The sequence below is a fragment of the Schistocerca americana genome, chromosome 7, assembly GCF_021461395.2.
Source record: "Schistocerca americana isolate TAMUIC-IGC-003095 chromosome 7, iqSchAmer2.1, whole genome shotgun sequence".
NCBI classification, from domain to species: domain Eukaryota; kingdom Metazoa; phylum Arthropoda; class Insecta; order Orthoptera; family Acrididae; genus Schistocerca; species Schistocerca americana.
Window position 1 is genome coordinate 260659187 of NC_060125.1, and position 21450 is coordinate 260680636.

The window sequence follows — 21450 nt, forward strand, 5'->3', positions numbered from 1 at the left end:
CGTCTGACTTCATATTTTCTAAAGCATTTCTCTATTTTCTGTGAAATATTGCTGTGAAATTGCATTGAGATGGTTTCATTCTTTCTTTATTAGTACTGTTTTCTGGTTGAGTGTGTGTTTGTCAACTATTTGTATTGTTTCTTTAGCCTATTGTACGGGCGTATAACATGATTTACAGAAAAACCGTTGATTCTTGCAATCTCCATTAAAATACTGAGTTCTTTACATATTTCGTTGTCGTTCAAAGGTAAAAAAACGTAAGAGCCTGTGAATCGACGAGATAAAGAACGCTTTTTTAAAACGTGGGAGATGAAATGAACTGGCATTGATGACAATATCTGTGCATGCGGGCTTTCTGAATAGGAAAATTTATATGTGTTGTTAACTTTCTCAGTAGTAATGTCTAGGTAATTAACGGTCTTCCTCTACTCGTAGCTTATTTTTGGGTGCACACTGCCTGTTGCTTGGGCAAATGCGTTTTAAATAGTTTTTCTTGTACCTGTGGAAACTTGGCAAAAGTTACATTCTAAATCGTTCATAAAATTATCTGCTAAGGTGCCTAGCAGACTGTTGCCGACCATCTTCTTAATGATATACACTGAAGAGCCAAAGAAACTGGTACGCCTGCATAATATCGTGTAGGGCCCCCGCGAGGACACAGAAGCGCCGTAACATGACGTAGCAGGGTCTAAGAGTGTTTCTGGAGCCACTATGCACCAATTCTGAACGTGTATGATGTCGCATTGTCATGCAGGAATTGCCCAAGTCGATCGGAATGCACAATGGACATGAATGGATGCAGATGATCCGACAGGATGCTTACATGTGTTTTCCCTGTCAGTGTCGTATCTAGACGTATCAGGGGTCCCATGTCACTCCAGCTGCAAACACCTGACACCATTACAGAGCCTCTACTAGTTTGAACAGTTCCCTGCTGATATGCAGGGTCCATGGATTCATGAGGTTGTCTCCATACCCGTACACACGTCCACCCGCTCGCTACAATTTGAAACGAGACTCGTCCGACCAGGCAACATGTTCCCAGTAATCAACAGTCCAATGTCGGTGTTGACGGGCCCAGGCTAGGCGTAGAGCTTTGTGCCGTGCAGTCATCAAGGGTACACAAGTGGACATTCGGCTCCGAAAGCCCATATCGATGATGTTTCGTTGAATGATTCGCACGTTGACACTTGTTGATGGCCCAGCATTGAAATCTGCAGCAATCTGCGGAAGGGTTGCACTTCTGTCACGCTGAACGATTCTCTTCAGTCACCGTTAGTCCCGTTCTTGCAGGATTTTTTTCCGGCCTCGGCGATGTCGGATTCATGATATTCACGGTACACTCGTGAAATGGTCGTACGGGAAAATCTCCACTTCATCGCTACCTCGAAGATGCTGTGTCCCATCGCTTATGCGCCAACTATAGCACCACGTTCAAATTCACCTAAATCTTGATAACCTACCATTGTAGCAGCAGTAACCGACATAACAGCTGCGCCAGACACTTGCTGCCTTATACAGGCGTTGCCGACCGCAGCGCCGTATTCTGCATCTTTACATATCTCTGTATTTGAATGCGCATGACTGTACCAGTTTCTTTGGAAACGCAGTGTATTTTGGCACTGAAGGTGAAAAAACTGTACGTTAATCGAACTCTGAAAATTCAGTTAGTTCTGCACATTCTGCAGTGCTAATCTTATTATCGGTTAGTAGGTTATGTCTGATAATTTCAGTAGTTCCTTTTATTGGCACATTACTGTAGAGTTTTAGTACGTCCAGATATACTGGTCCTGCATTATTTGATATATGTATATTCTTGATTCCATTTGTTAGCTCAGAACGGTTTCTAACCACAAAATTAGTTCTAAATGTGTAAACTGATTTAAGTTTGTTCTTAAGAAACATCTAATTTATAGCATGGTGATGGCATGTTGTTCACGATCGGGCAAATCTAATTTCCATCATTGTGAATTTTAATTTGAGGTCGAGGTTGGAGAAGTCTAGCATTCATCATTTTAAGCGATTTGTTTTCATATTCATGAAGGAGAAATTGGGAACAGTCTATCTTCTTACGCAAATCTGCCTGGAATCTGTCAGTTGGGTCTCTATGAACTCCTATTATTCCGTTTTCTGCAATGAATTCTTCTGTCTTCCTAATGTAGTCAGCTTCATTAAAACTATAGCTGTATTCACCTTACTGCCCGAATGACCATTGCTTTCTCTTGCGCTAACTTCATATCGAAATTTTTTAAACTCCGACTCTTATTATTAATAACCTTACACTAGCTATTTTGCCTGGATAAAGCTATATTCACTTTAACGGCTGTGCCCAATATTTCGAGTTTTGTCATCATAACAGCTTCACATTCCATTTTAGTTTCAACTGCGACTCGATTAATATTTTCCTTACTAACATTTGAGTGATATTATGTTGTAAACCTTTATGCAGCAAAGCTTTTTCGTCATCATTCAATTCAATGTTTGTTATGTTAGCCACCCTGTCATTAAAACGATGTTGTGCAGTACCACCCTTACTTTTTACAATACTTTCTTTCTGAAGTTTGATTAGTTTACCTAACATTTTCTCTTGCCTCTTTCTATTTTTGCAACATTATTCGCAACACTATTTGAAATCTCCTGCCACACAAATTGAAACTGAGTTCCAGAGATTTCGTCGCTTTGTTGCAAATGTAGTTCGAAAACTACTTTGCTTAACAAGTCCTTATGTTTGTATGATTCACGTAACTTAGCCCTAACCCAGTTAATCTCACTTCTGGCTGTAACTGATAAGGCAAGGGCTGAACGCTGTTTAATTTTCACTTTCGCCTGGTTTGGTGTCACGCCTGCTGAAAGACAAAGCTTATTGAACTTAATGCTCATTCCCCATTGCTGATTTGCTGCTCCGATCTACAGAGCCTTTTGACTCTGTCCTAAGCCAGGAATTGCATTAGTTCACATCTGCGAGATGTTCGCGGATTAAAACAGTGATCTAAGCAGTGTAAAATAAATTTTCTTTATTTCCGCTAGTGGTGACAAAACTTTTCGTCCTTAGATTACCGGCAATGACCCACTTCAGGTCTCCAGCAAACGTGGGTAATGGAGTACAACTAGTGAACGGATTGCGCCTTAGAACAAAAGAAATTACTGAAATTATCAGACGTAATCTGTTAACCCATAACAAGATTATCACCGCAGAATGGACAGAACTAACTGAATTTTTAGAGTTCGTTTTAGCCTACAATTTTTTCACCTTCAGTGACTAAAAATATTATCAAAAACGTGGTCTTGGGATGGGCAACAATCTGGCAGGCTTTTATGAATGATTTAGAACGTAAATTTTTTGCCACGTTTCCAGAACTACAAGAAAAAACATTTACTATAAACGACACGTCGACGACAGTTTACTACTGTTAAAGCAAGACACCAATGAAATTAACGCATTGCCCAAGCAATAGGCAGCATGCACCCAAGAGTTACTTTTACTACGTAAGTAGAAGAAGAGAGCGCCTTAATTACTAGCTAGACCTTACTATTAAGGAAGTTGATAACACTCATAAATTTTCCACTCAGAAAGCCCACATGCTCAAATATTATCACCAATGCCAATTCATTTAATCTCTCACGATATAAGAGAGCGTTCTTTATCTCATCGATTCACAGGCTCTTACGTTTACCTTTAAACGACAACGAAATACGTAAAGAACTCAGTATTTTAAAGCAGATTGCAACAGCCAACGGTTTTTCTGTAAATGATGTTATGCGCACGTATAATAGGCTAAAGAAACGATAGCAAATAGTAGACAAACGCACACTCAACCAGGAAACAGTACTAATAAAGAAATAACGAAACTGTCACAATGCAATTTCACGGCAACGTGACGCAGAAAACAGTGAAATGTTTTAGAAAATTTAAAGTCGGATGCGGTTTTCAAGTTATCAACACCCTACAACTTCACATAAAGTTGAGAATTGCGCATGACAAATTCTACGACTGCAGTGTATACAGGATCGAGCATAATAATTGTGATAAGCATTATATCGCCCAAGCAGGCCGCTCCTTTAATGTAATCAAATAACAAAACTGCTTTTGTGTTGCACTTAGTAGAAACCGGCCATAGGGAGTATTTAAAAAGTATGCGTATTCTTCACAGAGCGCAAGAAGGCCATGCTCTCGGTTTATTGGAAGAGCTTGAAATTTCTGGCGCCAAAAGGAAGGAGCGGGCAAAAGTGCTCAACGGGCAACACGACTTTGTACCCAATGCCTGCGTTGCTTTATTTGACACTGGTTTATATTAATATTTTTTTAACCCTACATTCCATTTCCTGAAGGAGAAGGATGGGCCTGCGGCTCTTTGCGACCTTTGTTCTGATTTTTTCCCTTTATTTCTTTTTCCAATAAATTAGGTTAATATTACTTATTTAGTATTAACAACAGTTTCTTTTTTTAAATTATGTGTTGTTGTTGTTGTGGTCTTCAGTCCTGAGACTGGTTTGATGCAGCTCTCCATGCTACTCTATCCTGTGCAAGCTTGTTCATCTCCCAGTACCTACTGCAACCTACATCCTTCTGTATCTGTTTAGTGTATTCATCTCTTGGTCTCCCTCTACGATTTTTACCCTCCACGCTGTCCTCCAATACTAAATTGGTGATCCCTTGATGCCTCAGAACATGTCCTACCAACCGATCCCTTCTTCTGGTCAAGTTGTGCCACAAACTTCTCTTCTCCCCAATCCTATTCAATACTTCCTCATTAGTTATGCGATCTACCCATCTAATCTTCAGCATTCTTCTGCAGCACCACATTTCGAAAGCTTCTATTCTCTTCTTGTCCAAACTATTTATCGTCCATGTTTCACTTACATACATGGCTACACTCCATACAAATACTTTCAGAAATGACTTCCTGACACTTTAATCTATACTCGATGTTAACAAATTTCTCTTCTTCAGAAACGCTTTCCTTGCCATTGCCAGTCTACATTTTATATCCTCTTTACTTCGACCATCATCATTTTGCTACCCAAATAGCAAAACTCCTTTACTACTTTAAGTGTCTCATTTCCTAATCTAATTCCCTCAGCATCACCCGACTTAATTAGACTACATTCCATTATCCTTGTTTTGCTTTTCTTGATCTTCATCTTATATCCTCATTTCAAGACACTGTCCATTCCATTCAACTGCTCTTCCAAGTCCTTTGCTGTCTCTGACAGAATTACAATGTAATCGGCGAACCTCAAAGTTTTTATTTCTTCTCCATGAATTTTAATACCTACTCCGAATTTTTCTTTTGTTTCCTTTACTGCTTGCTCAATATACAGATTGAACAACATCGGGGAGAGACTACAGCCCTGTCTTACTGCCTTCCCAACCACTGCTTCCCTTTCATGCCCCTCAACTCTTATAACTGCCATCTGGCTTCTGTACAAATTGTAAATAGCCTTTCGCTCCCTGTATTTTACCCCTGCCACCTTTAGAATTTGAAAGAGAGTTTTCCAGTCAACATTGTCAAAAGTTTTCTCTAAGTCTACAAATGCTAGAAACGTAGGTTTGCCATTCCTTAATCTTTCTTCTAAGATAAGTCGTAAGGTCAGTATTGCCTCACGTGTTCCAGTGTTTCTACGGAATCCAAACTGATCTTCCCCGAGGTTGGCTTCTACTAGTTTTTCCATTCGTCTGTAAAGAATTAGTGTTAGTATTTTGCAGCTGTGACTTATTAAACTGATAGTTCGGTAATTTTCACATCTGTCAACACCTGCTTTCTTTGGGATTGGAATTATTGTATTCTTCTTGAAGTCTGAGGGTATTTCGCCTGTTTCATACATCTTGCTCACCAGATGGTAGAGTTTTGTCAGGACTGGCTCTCCCAAGGCCGTCAGTAGTTCCAATGGAATGTTGTCTACTCCGGGGGCCTTGTTTCGACTCAGGTTTTCAGTGCTCTGTCAAACTCTTCACGCAGTATCATATCTCCCATTTCATCTTCATCCACATCCTCTTCCATTTCCATAATATTGTCCTCAAGTACATCGCCCTTGTATAGACCCTCTATATACTCCTTCCACCTTTCTGCTTTCCCTTCTTTGCTTAGAACTGGCTTTCCATCTGAGCTCTTGATATTCATACAAGTCGTTCTCTTATCTCCAAAGGTGTCTTTAATTTTCCTGTAGGCAGTATCTATCTTACCCCTAGTGATATAGGCCTCTACATCCTTACATTTGTCCTCTAGCCATCCGTGCTTAGCCATTTTGCACTTCCTGTCGATCACATTTTTGAGACGTTTGTATTCCTTTTTGCCTGCTTCATTTACTGCATTTTTATATTTTCTCCTTTCATCAATTAAATTAAATATTTCTTCTGTTACCCAAGGATTTCTACTAGCCCTCGTCTTTTTACCTACTTGATCCTCTGCTGCCTTCGCTACTTCATGCCACACAGCTACCCATTCTTCTTCTACTGTATTTCTTTACCCCATTCCTGTCAATTGTTCCCTTATGCTCTCCCTGAAACTCTGTACAACCTCTGGTTCTTTCAGTTTATCCAGATCCCATCTCCTTAAGTTCCCATCTTTTTGCAGTTTCTTCAGTTTTAATCTACAGCTCATAACCAATAGATTGTGGTCAGAGTCCACATCTGCCCCTGGAAATGTCTTACAATTTAAAACCTGGTTCCTAAATCTCTGTCTTACCATTATATAATCTATCTGATACCTTGTAGTATCTCCAGGGTTCTTCCATGCATACAACCTTCTTTCATGATTCTTAAACCAAGTGTTAGCTATGATTATGTTGTGCTCTGTGCAAAATTCTACCAGGCGGCTTCCTCTTTCATTTCTTAGCCCCAATCCTTATTCACCTACTATGTTTCCTTCTCTCCCTTTTCCTACACTCGAATTCCAGTCACCCATGACTATTAAATTTTCGTCTCCCTTCACAATCTGAATAATTTCTTTTATTTCATCGTACATTTCATCAATTTCTTCGTCATCTGCAGAGCTAGTTGGCATATAAACTTGTACTACTGTAGTAGGTGTGGGCTTGGCATCTATCTTGGCCACAATAATGCGTTCACTATGCTGGTTGTAGTAGCTTACCCGCATTCCTATTTTCCTATTCATTATTAAACCTACTCCTGCATTACCCCTATTTGATTTTGTGTTTATAACCCTGTAGTCACCTGACCAGAAGTCTTGTTCCTCCTGCCACCGAACTTCACTAATTCCCACTATATCTAACTTTAACCTATCCATTTCCCTTTTTAAATTTTCTAACCTACCTGCCCGATTAAGGGATCTGACATTTCACGCTCCGATCCGTAGAACGCCAGTTTTCTTTCTCCTGATAATGACATCCTCTTGAGTAGTCCCCGCCCGGAGATCCGAATGGGGGACTATTTTACCTCCGGAATATGTTACCCAAGAGGACGCCATCATCATTTAATCATACAGTAAAACTGCATGCCCTCGGGAAAAATTACGTCTGTAGTTTCCCCTTGCTTTCAGCCGTTCGCAATACCAGCACAGCAAGGCCGTTTTGGTTATTGTTAAAAGGCCAGATCAGTCAATCATCCAGACTGTTGCCCTTGCAACTACTGAAAAGGATGCTGCCCCTCTTCAGGAACCACACGTTTGTCTGGCCTCTAAACAGATACCCATCCGTTGTGGTTGCACCTACGGTACGGCTATCTGTATCGCTGAGGCACGCAAGCCTCCCCACCAACGGCAAGGTCCATGGTTCATGGGCGGGGGGGGGGGGGGGGGGGGGGGGGGGGGGGAATTATGTGTTAGAAATACAAATTTTTGTATTATTTAGTATTAACAATAATTTCCCTTTTCTTTTTAAGTAACGTGTTAAAGGAATACAAATTTTTGCACGAGTAAGGATTAAACACTGTTAGAGTTAAAAGTCCACATAGTGGTAGCTAGTAAAATGTATTAAGGTCAAAGAAAACAAATATTAACCTATTTTCAGAGGAAGACACATCGCTAGTCACTTCTTCAGAGGTGAAACATTGGAATCTAAATTTTAGTTCACAGATTGAAGTATACATTCATTTTTAACTTTGATATTAATTCTAACGTAAGTCATTGTTAACTAGCATGAAGAGAAAACAGGTTATATCTACAATTAGGCAAGTTGTCGTAGTAGCAGTAGTATTAGTAGGGTAAGTCGCAATAAAAACGACATACACTGGAAGACGCCTAAGATGGTTGAGACCTAAGGTGCTTCACATACTTATATGAGAACTGGAAGAGGAATTAATGGCGGACTGCGTCAGACCAGTCACAAGACTGATTACGTAAACAGAGAACTGACCACTGCTAGTTGTGGGCTCAATATTACACCTTTGTTTTACAGAGTATGAGCCTGATTTAGTTGAAACTTGGTTTCCATTGATTCATTTATTTTATTTTTAGGACAACGATTCATGTTGACCGTTACAGATTAAGGTTTTCCTTGGTCACCCCCCCCCCCCCCCCCCCCCCTTCCCCCGACACACGCACAAATCACTTGAGGCAATTCCAGGAGGGTTCCTTTGAAAAGAACACGGCCGATTTCCTTAGTCGTCTTTCCCCTACCCGACTTTGCGATCCGTCCCTAATGACGTCGTCATCATTGGGATGATATTAAACCCCAATGTTTCAGTCTCCGTTTCTGACAGCGCTGTTCATTTATATGAGATATGATCAAAATATACTGCGGTTAATTTTATGAGCAACAAAGTAATGAGGTTACATGGAATTTCATTTAATCTCCTTCAAATTACTGTCCTTGGCTAGCAATGCACTTATCCCTACGTTCAATCCATGACTAAAAGCATTTCTAGGAGGCCACTTTCGGAAGAGCGTGCAACTGCTCCGTCGTGGCCCTCTCAGTGTCAGGAATGGTGTCGAAACGTTTTCCTTTAAGCACGGTTTTAATTTTTGGCAAGAGGCAGAAGTCGCGTGGTGCTCAATTTGATGAGTACGGTCGATATGGACAGATAAATTACTTTTTCCGGACCCACGAATCAAAAGCGAGGCGCGGCATGGCGCGCTGTCGTGATGAAGAAGGAAGCTACAGGTCATTTCTCTGGTCTATTTCCTTGTACGTCGTTCCGCAGTCGTTGCACTAGGCCCTTATGAAATTCAGTGTTTGCAGTTGTTCCCCTTGCAACTAACTGTGATCGCACTATGCCCTCAATATCGAGAGAAAGGATGAGCATGACTATGATGTTTTATTTTGACTGACGTGCCTTTATAGGGCGAGGAGATTAACTTCTTTTGCATTGGGAACTCTAAACTTTCATCTGAGTGTTATAACCATAGACCTAAATTTCATCTCCAGTTTCAATTTTGGACATGAAGTTCAGATCTGAATGGAGACAATCCTTCAGCTCTGTGCAAACTGACGCACGATTTTCCTTCAGTTCTACATCCACATTCATACTCCGTAAGCCACCTGACGGTGTGTGGCGGAGGGTACCTTGAGTACCTCTATCGGTTCTCATTTCTATTCCAGGCTTGTTTTGTTCGTGGAAAGTAAGATTGTCGGTATGCCTCTGTGTAGGCTCTAATCTCTCTGATTTTATCTTCATGGCCTCTTCGCGAGATGTACGTAGGAGGGAGCAATATTCTGCTTGTCTCCTCGGTGGAGGTATGTTCTCGAAACTTCAACAAAAGCCCGTACCGAGCTACCGAGCGTCTCTCTTGCAGTGTCTTCCACTGGAGTTTATCTATCATCTCCGTAAAGCTTTCGCGATTATTATATGATCCTGTAACGAAGCGCGCTGCTCTCTGTTGGATCTTCTCTATCTCTTCCATCAATCTTATCTGGTACAGTATTCAAGCAGTGGGCGAATAAGTATACTGTAACCTACTTCCTTTGTTTTCGGACTGCATTTCCCTAGGATTCTTCCAATGAATCTCAGTCTGGCATCTGCTTTACCGACGATTAATTTTATATGGTCATTCCATTTTAAATTACTCCTAATGCCTACTCCCAGATAATTTATGGAATTAACTGCTTCCAGTTGCTGACCGGCTATACTGTAGCTAAACGATAAAGGATCTTTCTTTCTATGAATTCGCTGCACATTACACTTGTCTACATTGAGATTCAATTGCCATTCCCTGCACCATGCGTCAATTCGTTGTAGATCCTCCTGCATTTCAGTACAATTTTCCATTATTACAACCTCTCGATATACTACAGCATCATGCGCAAAAAACCTCAGTGAACTTCCGATGTTATCCACAGGGTAATTTATATGTATTGTGAATAGCAACAGTCCTACGACATTCCCCTGCGACACACCTGAAATCACTCTTACTTCGGAAGACTTCTCTCCGCTGAGAATGACATGCTGCGTTCTGTTATCTAGGAACTCTTCAATCCAGTCACACAATTGGTCTGATAGTCCATATGCTCTGTTCATTAAACGACTGTGAGGAACTGTATCAAACGCCTTGCGGAAGTCAAGAAACACGGCATCTACCTGGGAACCCGTGTCTATGGCCCTCTGAGTCTCGTGGGTTTCACACGATCGTCTTTTTCGAAACCCATGCTGATTCCTACAGAGTACATTTCTAGTCTCCAGAAACGTCATTATACTCGAACATAATATGTGTTCCAAAATTCTACAACTGATCGACGTTAGAGACATAGGTCTATAGTTCTGCACATCTGTTCGACGCCCCTTCTTGAAAACGGGGTTGACCTGTGCCCTTTTCCAATCTTTTTGAACGCTACGCTCTTCTAGAGACGTACGGTACACCGCTGCAAGAAGGGGGGCAAGTTCCTTCGCTTGCTCTGTGTAAAATCGAGCTGGTATCCCATCAGGTCCAGCGGCCTTTCCTCTTTTGAGCGATTTTAATTGTTTTTCTATCCCTCTGTCATCTATTTCGATATTTATCATTTTGTCATGTGTGCGACAATCTAGAGAAGGAACTACAGTGCTGTCTTCCTCTGTGAAACAGCTTTGGAAAAAGACATTCAGTATTTCGGACTTTAGTTTGTCATCCTCTGTTTCAGTACCATTTTGGTCATAGAGTCTCTGGACATTTTGTTTTGATCCACCTACCGCTTTGACATACGACCAGAATTTCTTAGGATTTTCTACCAAGTCAGTACATAGAACTTTGCTTTCGAATTTGCTGAACGCCTTTCGCATAGCCCTCCTCACACTATATTTCGCTTCGTGTAATTTTTGTTTGTCTGGAAGGCTTTGGCTATGTCTATGGTTGCTGTGAAGTTCCCTTTGCTTCCGTAGCAGTTTTCTACCTCGGTTGTTGTACCACTGTGGCTGTTTTCCATCTCTTACGATCTACCGAGCGAGGTGGCGCAGTGGTTAGACACTGGACTCGCATTCGGGAGGACGGCGGTTCAATCCCGCGTTCGGCCATCCATATTTAGGTTTTCCGTGATTTCCCAAAATCATTCCAGGCAAATGCCGGGATGGTTCCTCTGAAAGGTCACGGCCGACTTCCTTCCCTAATCCGATGAGACCGATGACCACGCTGTCTGGTCTCCTTCCCCAAAACAACCAACCAACCATCTTACGATCTTGCTTGGCACATACTCATCTAATGCATATTTTCCGATGGTTTTGAACTTTGTCCACTGATCCTCAACACTATCTGTACTTGAGATAAAACTTCTGTGTTGAGCTGTCAAGTACTCTGAAATCTGCTTTTTGTCACTTTTGCTAAAAAGAAAAATCTTCCTACCTTTTTTAATATTTCTACACTCCTGGAAATGGAAAAAAGAACACATTGACACCGGTGTGTCAAACCCACCATACTTGCTCCGGACACTGCGAGAGGGCTGTACAAGCAATGATCACACGCTCGGCACAGCGCAGCGGACACACCAGGAACCGCGGTGTTGGCCGTCGAATGGCGCTAGCTGCGCAGCATTTGTGCACCGCCGCCGTCAGTGTCAGCCAGTTTGCCGTGGCATACGGAGCTCCATCGCAGTCTTTAACACTGGTAGAATGCCGCGACAGCGTGGACGTGAACCGTATGTGCAGTTGACGGACTTTGAGCGAGGGCGTATAGTGGGCATGCGGGAGGCCGGGTGGACGTACCGCCGAATTGCTCAACACGTGGGGCGTGAGGTCTCCACAGTACATCGATGTTGTCGCCAGTGGTCGGCGGAAGGTGCACGTGCCCGTCGACTTGGGATCGGACCGCAGCGACGCACGGATGCACGCCAAGACCGTAGGATCCTACGCAGTGCCGTAGGGGACCGCACCGCCACTTCCCAGCAAATTAGGGACACTGTTGCTCCTGGGGTATCGGCGAGGACCATTCGCAACCGTCTCCATGAAGCTGGGCTACGGTCCCGCACACCGTTAGGCCGTCTTCCGCTCACGCCCCAACATCGTGCAGCCCGCCTCCAGTGGTGTCGCGACAGGCGTGAATGGAGGGACGAATGGAGACGTGTCGTCTTCAGCGATGAGAGTCGCTTCTGCCTTGGTGCCAATGATGGTCGCATGCGTGTTTGGCGCCGTGCAGGTGAGCGCCACAATCAGGACTGCATACGACCGAGGCACACAGGGCCAACACCCGGGATCATGGTGTGGGGAGCGATCTCCTACACTGGCCGTACACCACTGGTGATCGTCGAGGGGACACTGAATAGTGCACGGTACATCCAAACCGTCATCGAACCCATCGTTCTACCATTCCTAGACCGGCAAGGGAACTTGCTGTTCCAACAGGACAATGCACGTCCGCATGTATCCCGTGCCACCCAACGTGCTCTAGAAGGTGTAAGTCAACTACCCTGGCCAGCAAGATCTCCGGATCTGTCCCCCATTGAGCATGTTTGGGACTGGATGAAGCGTCGTCTCACGCGGTCTGCACGTCCAGCACGAACGCTGGTCCAACTGAGGCGCCAGGTGGAAATGGCATGGCAAGCCGTTCCACAGGACTACATCCAGCATCTCTACGATCGTCTCCATGGGAGAATAGCAGCCTGCATTGCTGCGAAAGGTGGATATACACTGTACTAGTGCCGACATTGTGCATGCTCTGTTGCCTGTGTCTATGTGTCTGTGGTTCTGTCAGTGTGATCATGTGATGTATCTGACCCCAGGAATGTGTCAATAAAGTTTCCCCTTCCTGGGACAATGAATTCACGGTGTTCTTATTTCAATTTCCAGGAGTGTATTTACTGCTGAAATCACCTATGCTGTAACCGCTTTATGATCGCTGATTCCCTGTTCTGCGTTAACTGTTTCAAATAATTCGGGTCTGTTTGTCAAAAAATGGTTCAAATGGCTCTGAGCACTATGCGACTTAACTTCTGAGTTCATCAGTCGCCTAGAACTTAGAACTAATTAAACCTAACTAACCTAAGGACATCACATACATCCATGGCCGAGGCAGGATTCGAACCTGCGACCATAGCGGTCGCTCGGCTCCAGACTGTAGCGCCTAGAACCGCACGGCCACTCCGGCCGGCCGGTCTGTTTGTCACCAGAAGGTCTAATATGTTATCACCACTAGTCGGTTACCTGTTTAACTGTTCAAGGTAGTTTTCAGATAATGCACTTAAAAAAGTTTCACTGGATTCTTTGTCCCTGCCAGCCGTTATAAACTTTTGAGTCTCCCAGTCTATATCTGGTAAATTAAAATCTCCACCCAAAACTATAATATGGTCGGGAAATCTACACGAAATATTTCCGAATTTTCCTTCAAGTGTTCTGCCACAACGGCTGCTGAGCCAGGGGGCCTATAGAGACATCCAATTACCATGTCTGAGCCTACTTTAACCGTGACCTTCACCCAAATTATTTCACATTTCGGATCTCCATCCGTTCCCTCCTATACTATTGCACTTTTTATCGCTATAAACACGCCTCCCCCTTTACTGTCCAGCCTGACTCTGCAGTATACATTCCAATCTGAGTTTAGAATTTCATTACTGTTTACATCTGGTTTCACCCAACTTTCCGTCCCTAGTGCTATGTGGGCATTGTGACCGTTTATTAAAGAGAGCAGTTCTGGGACCTTTTTATAGACGCTCCTGCAGTTTACTATTACCACATTAATATTGCTATTCCCTGTTGCGTTTTGCCTACTGCTACCTTGTTGCGTCTCAGGAGGCGTCTTGTCGGGCCTAGGGAGGGAATTCTCTAACCTTGTCTGTCTGGGAACAAATTTTGCACTCACTCGTCTCGTTTGCAAATTATCGATTAAAATGCTTTGCACGGACCCATACAAGCTGCAAAGTTCTTCGGTGACCTCTCGAATAGTTAATCACCTGTTTGAACAAACAATTTTTGACATTTGCTCTGTTTTCGAGGATATGGACGTCCCGAACGTTGCTCGTCTTCTACCGACTCATTTCCGCTTTTAAGTCGCTCATACCACGTGTAAACAGTTTCCAGAGTTACAGCACCATCGCCATACATCAATTTCAACATTTCGTGAGTTTATTTGGCACTTTTTTGTAACTGGAGACAGAACTTAATGTTCACACGTTTTAGATACCCATCACTCACGACAGACACTATAAACACAACCTCATTCTATCTTCTCTGGACGCTGACTGACAAGTTGAAGGACTTCCAACTTGACGCTGTCTGTGTCAACGAATTATCCTATCGGACAATTTACATCAAATGGTTGTAACGTCACCAGCAGCTGCTAAAAAAAAGTCGTTCTCCTTATTTTTGATCACACCTCGTACGTACTTGCGTTAGCCCCTGACGTGCAGCTAACTACAACTCCACAGAACAGATCCCTCTCGGGAAGAGCCGAAAGCTATACGACACAAAAGACGAAAAACGTCCGTTGTGCATGGCTTGATGTCTGATGTTTAGAGTGAGGAAAAAGATCTGATTACATCAAGAATTTAAGAAAAACTAAGCGTTAAAATATGGTGTGTCGATCGCATCAAAAGAGACTGAATTTGAACGTTTCTAGAAGTTCACTAACTAGGAGCAGTAGGCTGGAGAAAGTATGTTGTCCCTTAACGTAAAAAACTGTGAATCGTGTCATACTGAAGATAATGTCACATGAAAAGAGACAAAGAACAAAGTGTCTGTCCTTCCAGCAATGAAGTAACCAAGACTGGTGATGGTAGCTGAAAAATCAAATATGCAGCCACTCATGTGGATAATAGGAGTATTATAACCCACTTAGGCTTGACACAAACGGGGAATGCTAGCTATTAACATCGCCAACAGAATCCAGTTTCATGCAATACATTGCAAAATAAGAGATCTGCGTCTAAGTTGCAGCGAATTCATATGATAACGAAAAAGATTTATGTAGCACTAGTGACTCGTCCCCACGTCTCACGGGTATCACAGAGAGTCTACAGTAGACGACTTGTATAATGTAAGGATAATTTTGTTTGCTGGCCATTATGTAGAGTTTGGATTTACATTCAGAGAACATTACGTAACTGAATATCATTACATTCATATAAAAAACGATTTAGCAGCATCCTCTTCGACCTGCAATGCACAGTAAAACTCGAATCGCTGGTATTTGTCATCAAAACATAACTTTTGCGCTAACTGTAGACTGTATGGTTTCAAGTCTAATTTTTACCCAAAACACGCCACACAGTCGTTGTTGACATTGCCAACTCCAGTGAAGCTCTATGTACAGAATTTGCCAGGCACCATTTGAATGCTTCTCTCACTCGTTCAGTGTCATTTGCATTCGCACCTGGACGACCGCATTTCTTCTTGTCACAGAAACCCCCAGTTCTAACGAACTTCGCATGCCAACTGTAGATTACCTTTCCGGTTGGTGCTGCTTTCTCGTCCTTCATTATAAATTTTCGATGGACATTCTTTGCACTCTTTGTTTTGTCATATTCTAGCATGCAGAAGGTCTTCTCAGTTCCAGAAAGCGCCATCTTGATTATAGTACTACCCAGGGCCCACACATGGAATTACACCTCACACCTGCAATGAGAAGAAAACTTACAAGTTTACTCCTTCAGGTTATGTACATTGTTTCTCTGTAATGCTACTCATTTGGCTACAATAATTTTTTTAAAGTTTACCGGAATTTTGGTTTTACACACTCAGAATAAGTATTTGATCCGATATCTTCGTTCGCTTTAAGTTTTGAATCACCTAATTCTCCATAGGAAGTTTGCGAAGATTTTTCAGCGTCTTCGATAACAGTCAGAGATTCCAGCAGTTACCTGTGGCTTCAAAGCTTGTTACAGCTGCAGGGGCGTGATCAAAATTTGATTTGATGTAAATCAGGTCTTGGTTCAAATCTGTTTTCTTGAATGCCACTTCGGCTTCTTCAACACAAGCTGGATTAGTGGCTTCGAAAGCATCTACGAAATACAGTATGTTATCAAAAGTATCCAGATACCCCCAAAAACATACATTTTTCATATTAGGTGCATTCTGCTGTCACCTACTGCCAAGTACTCCATATCGGGCGACCTCAGTAGTCATTAGACATCGTGAGAGAGCAGAATGGGGCGCTCCGCGGACTCACGGACCTCGAAATTGGTCAGGTGATTCGGTGTCACTTGTGTCATACGTGTGTGCGCGAGATTTCCACACCCCTAAACATCCTTAGGTCCACTGTTTCCGATGTGATATGAGGTGGAAACGTGAGGGGACATGTACAGCACTAAAGCGTACAGGACGACCTCGTTCTGTTGACTGACTGAGACTGCCGACAGCTGAAGAGGGTCGTAACGTGTAATAGGCAGACATCTATCCAAACCATCACACAGGAATTCCAAACTGCATCAGGATTAACTGCAAGTACCGTGAGAGTTAGACGGGAGGAGGGAAACTTGGATTTCATGTACGAACAGCTGCCGGTAAATGTCAAACGACGCCTCGCTTGGTGTAAGGAGCGTAAACATTGGACGGTTGAACAGTGGAAAAACGTTGTATGGAGTGACGAATCACGGTGCACAATTTGACGATTCAGTGGCAGGGTGTGGGTATGGCGAATTCCAGGTGAACGTCATCTGCCAGTGTGTGTAGTGCCAATAGTAAAAAAAAAAAAAAATGGCTCTGAGCACTATGGGACTTAACACCTGAGGTGCCGGCCGATGTGTGGCCGAGCGGTTCTAGGCGCATGCCTCTGGCATGGATATCTGTGTTATCTCCTTAGGTTAGTTAGTTTTAAGTAGTTCTAAGTTCTAGGTGATTGATGACCTCAGAAGTTAAGTCCCATAGTGCTCAGAACCATTTTTGAACATCTGAGGTCATCAGTCCCCTAGAACTTAGAACTACTTAAACGAACTAATCTAAGGACATCACACATATTCACGCCCGAGGCAGAATTTGAACCTGCGACCGAAGCGGTCGAGCGGTTCCAGACTGAAGCGCCTAGAACCGCTCGGCCACACCGGCCGGCGCCAATAGTAAAATTCGGAGGTGGAAAGGGATTGCACCCCTTGTTGGTTTGCGTGGCACTATCACAGAACAGGCCTACATTAATGTTTTAATTCCTTCTTGCATCCAACTGTTGAAGAGCAATTCGGGGATGGTGATTGCATCTTTCAACACGATCGAGCACGTGTTCATAATGCACTACCTGTGGCGGAGTGGTTACAAGACAATAACATTCCTGTAATGGACTGGCCTGCACAGAGTCCTGACTTGAACCCTATAGAGCACCTTTTGGATGTTTCGGAACGCCGACTTCGTGCCAGGCCTCACCGACCGACATCGATACCTCTCCTCAGTGCAGCACTTCGTGAAGAATGGGCTGCCATTCCCCAACAAACCTTCCAGCACCTGACTGAGCGTGTGCCTGCGAGAGTCGAAGCCGTCATCAAGGCTAAGGGTGGGCCAACTTTATATTGATTTCGAGCATTACCGATGGAGGGCGCCACGAACTTGTAAGTCATTTTCGGCCAGGTATCCGGATACTTTTGATCACACAGTGTAAAACCGGAAATAAACACTTAGGGGGCAGTAACGTAAGACTTTTCAACAGAACGAAGCAAACAGATGTTAAATTTAATACACTACGGGCCATCAAAATTGCTACACCACGAAGATGACGTGCTACAGACACGAAATTTAACCGACAGGAAGAAGATGCTGTGATATGCAAATGATTAGCTCTTCTGAGCATTCACACAAGGTTGGCGCCGGTGGCGACACCTACAACGTGCTGACATGAGGAAACTTTGCAACCGATTTCTCATACACAAACAGCAGTTGACCGGCGTTGCCTGGTGAAACGTTGTTTTGATGCCTCGTGTAAGGAGGAGAATTGCGTACCATCACGTTTCCAACTTTGATAAAGGTCGGATTATAGCCTATCGCGGTTGCGGTTTATCGTATCGCGACATTGCTGATCGCGTTGCTCGAGATCCAATGACCATTAGCTGAATATGGAATCGGTGGGTTCAGGAGGGTGATACGAAACGCCGTGCTGGATCCCAACGGCCTCGTATCACTAGCAGTCGAAATTACAGGCATCTTATCTGCGTGGCTGTCTCGATCCCTTAGTCAACAGATGGAGACGTATGCAAGACAACAACCATCTGCACGAACAGTTCGACGACGTTTGCAGCAGCATGGACTATCAGCTCGGAGACCATGGTTGCGGTTACCCTTGACGCTGCATCACAGACAGGAGCGCCTGCGATGGTGTACTCAACGACGAACCTGGGTGCACGAATGGAAAAACATCATTTTTTCGGATGAATCCAGGTTCTGTTTACAGCATCATGATGGTCGCATCCATGTTTGGCGACATCGCGGTGAACGCACATTGGAAGCGTCTATTCGTCATCGCCACACTGGCGTATCACCCGGCGTGATGGTACGGGGTGTCATTGGTTACACGTCTCGGTCACCTCTTGTTCGCATTGATGGCACTTTGAACAGTGTACGTTACATTTCAGATGTGTTACGACCCATGGCTCTACCCTTCATTCGATCCCTGCGAAACCCTACATTTCAGCGGGATAATGCACGACCGCATGTTGCAGGAACTTTACGGGCCTTTCTGGATACAGAAAATGTTCGACTGCTGCCCTGGCCAGCAAATTCTCCAGATCTCTCATCAATTGAAAACGTGTGGTCAATGGTGGCCGAGCAACTGGTTCGTCACAATACGCCAGTCACTACTCTTGATGAACTGTGGTATCGTGTTGAAGCTGAATGGGCAGCTGTACCTGTAGACACCATCCGAGCTCTGTCTGACTTAATGCCCAGGCGTATCAAGGCCGTTATTACGGCCAGAGTTGGTTGTTCTGGGTACTGATTTCTCAGGGTCTATGCACCCAAACTGCGTGAAAATGTAATCACGTGTCAGTTCTAGTATAATATCTTTGTCCAATCAATACCCGTTTATCATCTGCATTTCTTCTTGGTGTAGCAATTTTAATGGCCAGTAGTGTAGTTAGGGTGTGGACGACGACTAGAGGGAGGTCTCTGTCCTACTGATGGGGTTGGCTGTGGTGCGAAGACGGCTGGCGCCAACCAACCCGCATCCCAGCCTTCGTCTTGCGAACTGCTGGGAACATCTACCGAGAAACTGGAGGTAGGATGTCCATCCAAGAGCACAGGTGAGAGCAGCATTGGAGCTGCTGAGGACGCAGGAGGCTGGTACAGACTCGATGTGCGTGACTGCCGTCGCTGCTAACGGCGACGGGCACAGTGACTGTGGCAGCGGTTGCCGAGGCGGGCAGGGGTCGATCTCCATGGCAGAGTTGTCGGAAGACACATGTACCCGGAAGTCAGGCACTCGCAAGGGTTCTTCAGGAGCAGCAGGCTGGATTGCAGCCAGCATGTCTGAAACACGAAAACCTGTAGCAGGATCACTATAACCACAGGCGAGATGTTAGTTTTGATGCCGCCGATGGATGTCCAGTGCACCGTGAGTGGTATAACGAGCACGAACTAACGTCTGGGTGACGACGCCGGATTCCAGTTTGTGAGGCTTGTTTTATACATGATAGAAAACTTTGTCCTTCAGACGGAACTTCGTTGCAAAGTTAGCTTCGGAAACAGATAGATGAGGGTGAAAGAGATGCAGCAGTGTGTGATGGCGACGTCCGTGTAAGAGTCTAAGAGTCTTGAGTAGGCATAGAGCGATAAATGCTCAGAAACAACAACAGATCACTTTTCACTGAAATTCAAAGTATGAATTTCGTTATCTGAACTTTTTTACGGCCCAGAATAGTAAGAGGTAGAAATTAGAAAATTTTTAATTAAAACTCACATTGCCTCAGGCAAATTCAAGCGAGCAGAAGAGGAAGTAGGTAGCGAGCAATTATGTCACAAGTGCGTCAGGGCGACGACACCGTCTGGCGAACAAGGCATAAGCGTGGAGAAGAAAAGAGGGCGGAAAACCAAAGGAAGCGAGACAAGCATATTCGTTGGCTGGTAAGGCATGTTGCTAGAGACAGAAACTATTTTACAAGAGCACACAATGAGGGAGTGAGACAGCAGTTAGCAGCTTGTTAAGTGAATATAGCAGAATAAGGACACATTCGGTCTTTACAAACAGAGCTTTGCGTCATAGCCTCACTCTAGCTCCCTTTAAATGCTCCAGATTTCCAGCTGTTGTCATAAGTTGATCATTGGGATCGATGGCATTCACAGTAATAGCACTCGGTTCCTTGATTACGATACCTATGCCCTAGATGCTCCAGCACAGTCTATGAACTAGCTGAAGATGTACTCAAGACGGTGGCCTCCACCGGATGAATTTCATGTTGATCGCCGCCTACCGCGTAGTCAAGGAGAAACTGTGTGCTTTCCGACAACACCACATCACAGACTGCGACCAATATCGGAAGCCAGCAATAGGACCTCCTGTTCAACACTCAGGCGTCTTCGGGTGCTGAAATATATCAGGTGTAGGGAGGAGATCGACCGAACACGCGACTATCGACACCAGGTACATCGCGGACGGGCTATCAAGGATCATCGTAGAACACAGAGTGGGACCGAGTACACTTCAGAGCTGGCGCGAGAACCACTTTAAACGGGCAGCCGCCGTCCCGCTAGCCGGCAGCTGCTGCGCCGCCAGGGTCGCTGACATCAATTCAGAATGGTTCAAATGGCTCTAAGCACTATGGGACTTAACATCTGAGGTCATCAGTCCCCTAGACTTGTTGTTGTTGTGGTCTTCAGTCCTGAGACTGGTTTGATGCAGTTCTCCATGCTACTCTATCCTGTGCAAGCTTTTTCATCTCCCAGTACCTACTGCAATCTACATCCTTTTGAATCTGCTTAGTGTATTCATCTCTTGGTCTCCCTCTACGATTTTTACCCTCCACGCTGCCCTCCAATACTAAATTCGTGATCCCTCGATGCCTCACAACATGTCCTACCAACCGATCCCTTCTTCCAGTCAAGTTGTGCCACAAACTTCTCTTCTCCCCAATCCTATTCAATACCTCCTCATTAGTTATCTGATCTACCCATCTAATCTTCAGCATTATTTTGTAGCACCACATTTCGAAAGCTTCTATTGTCTTCTTGTCCAAACTATTTATCGC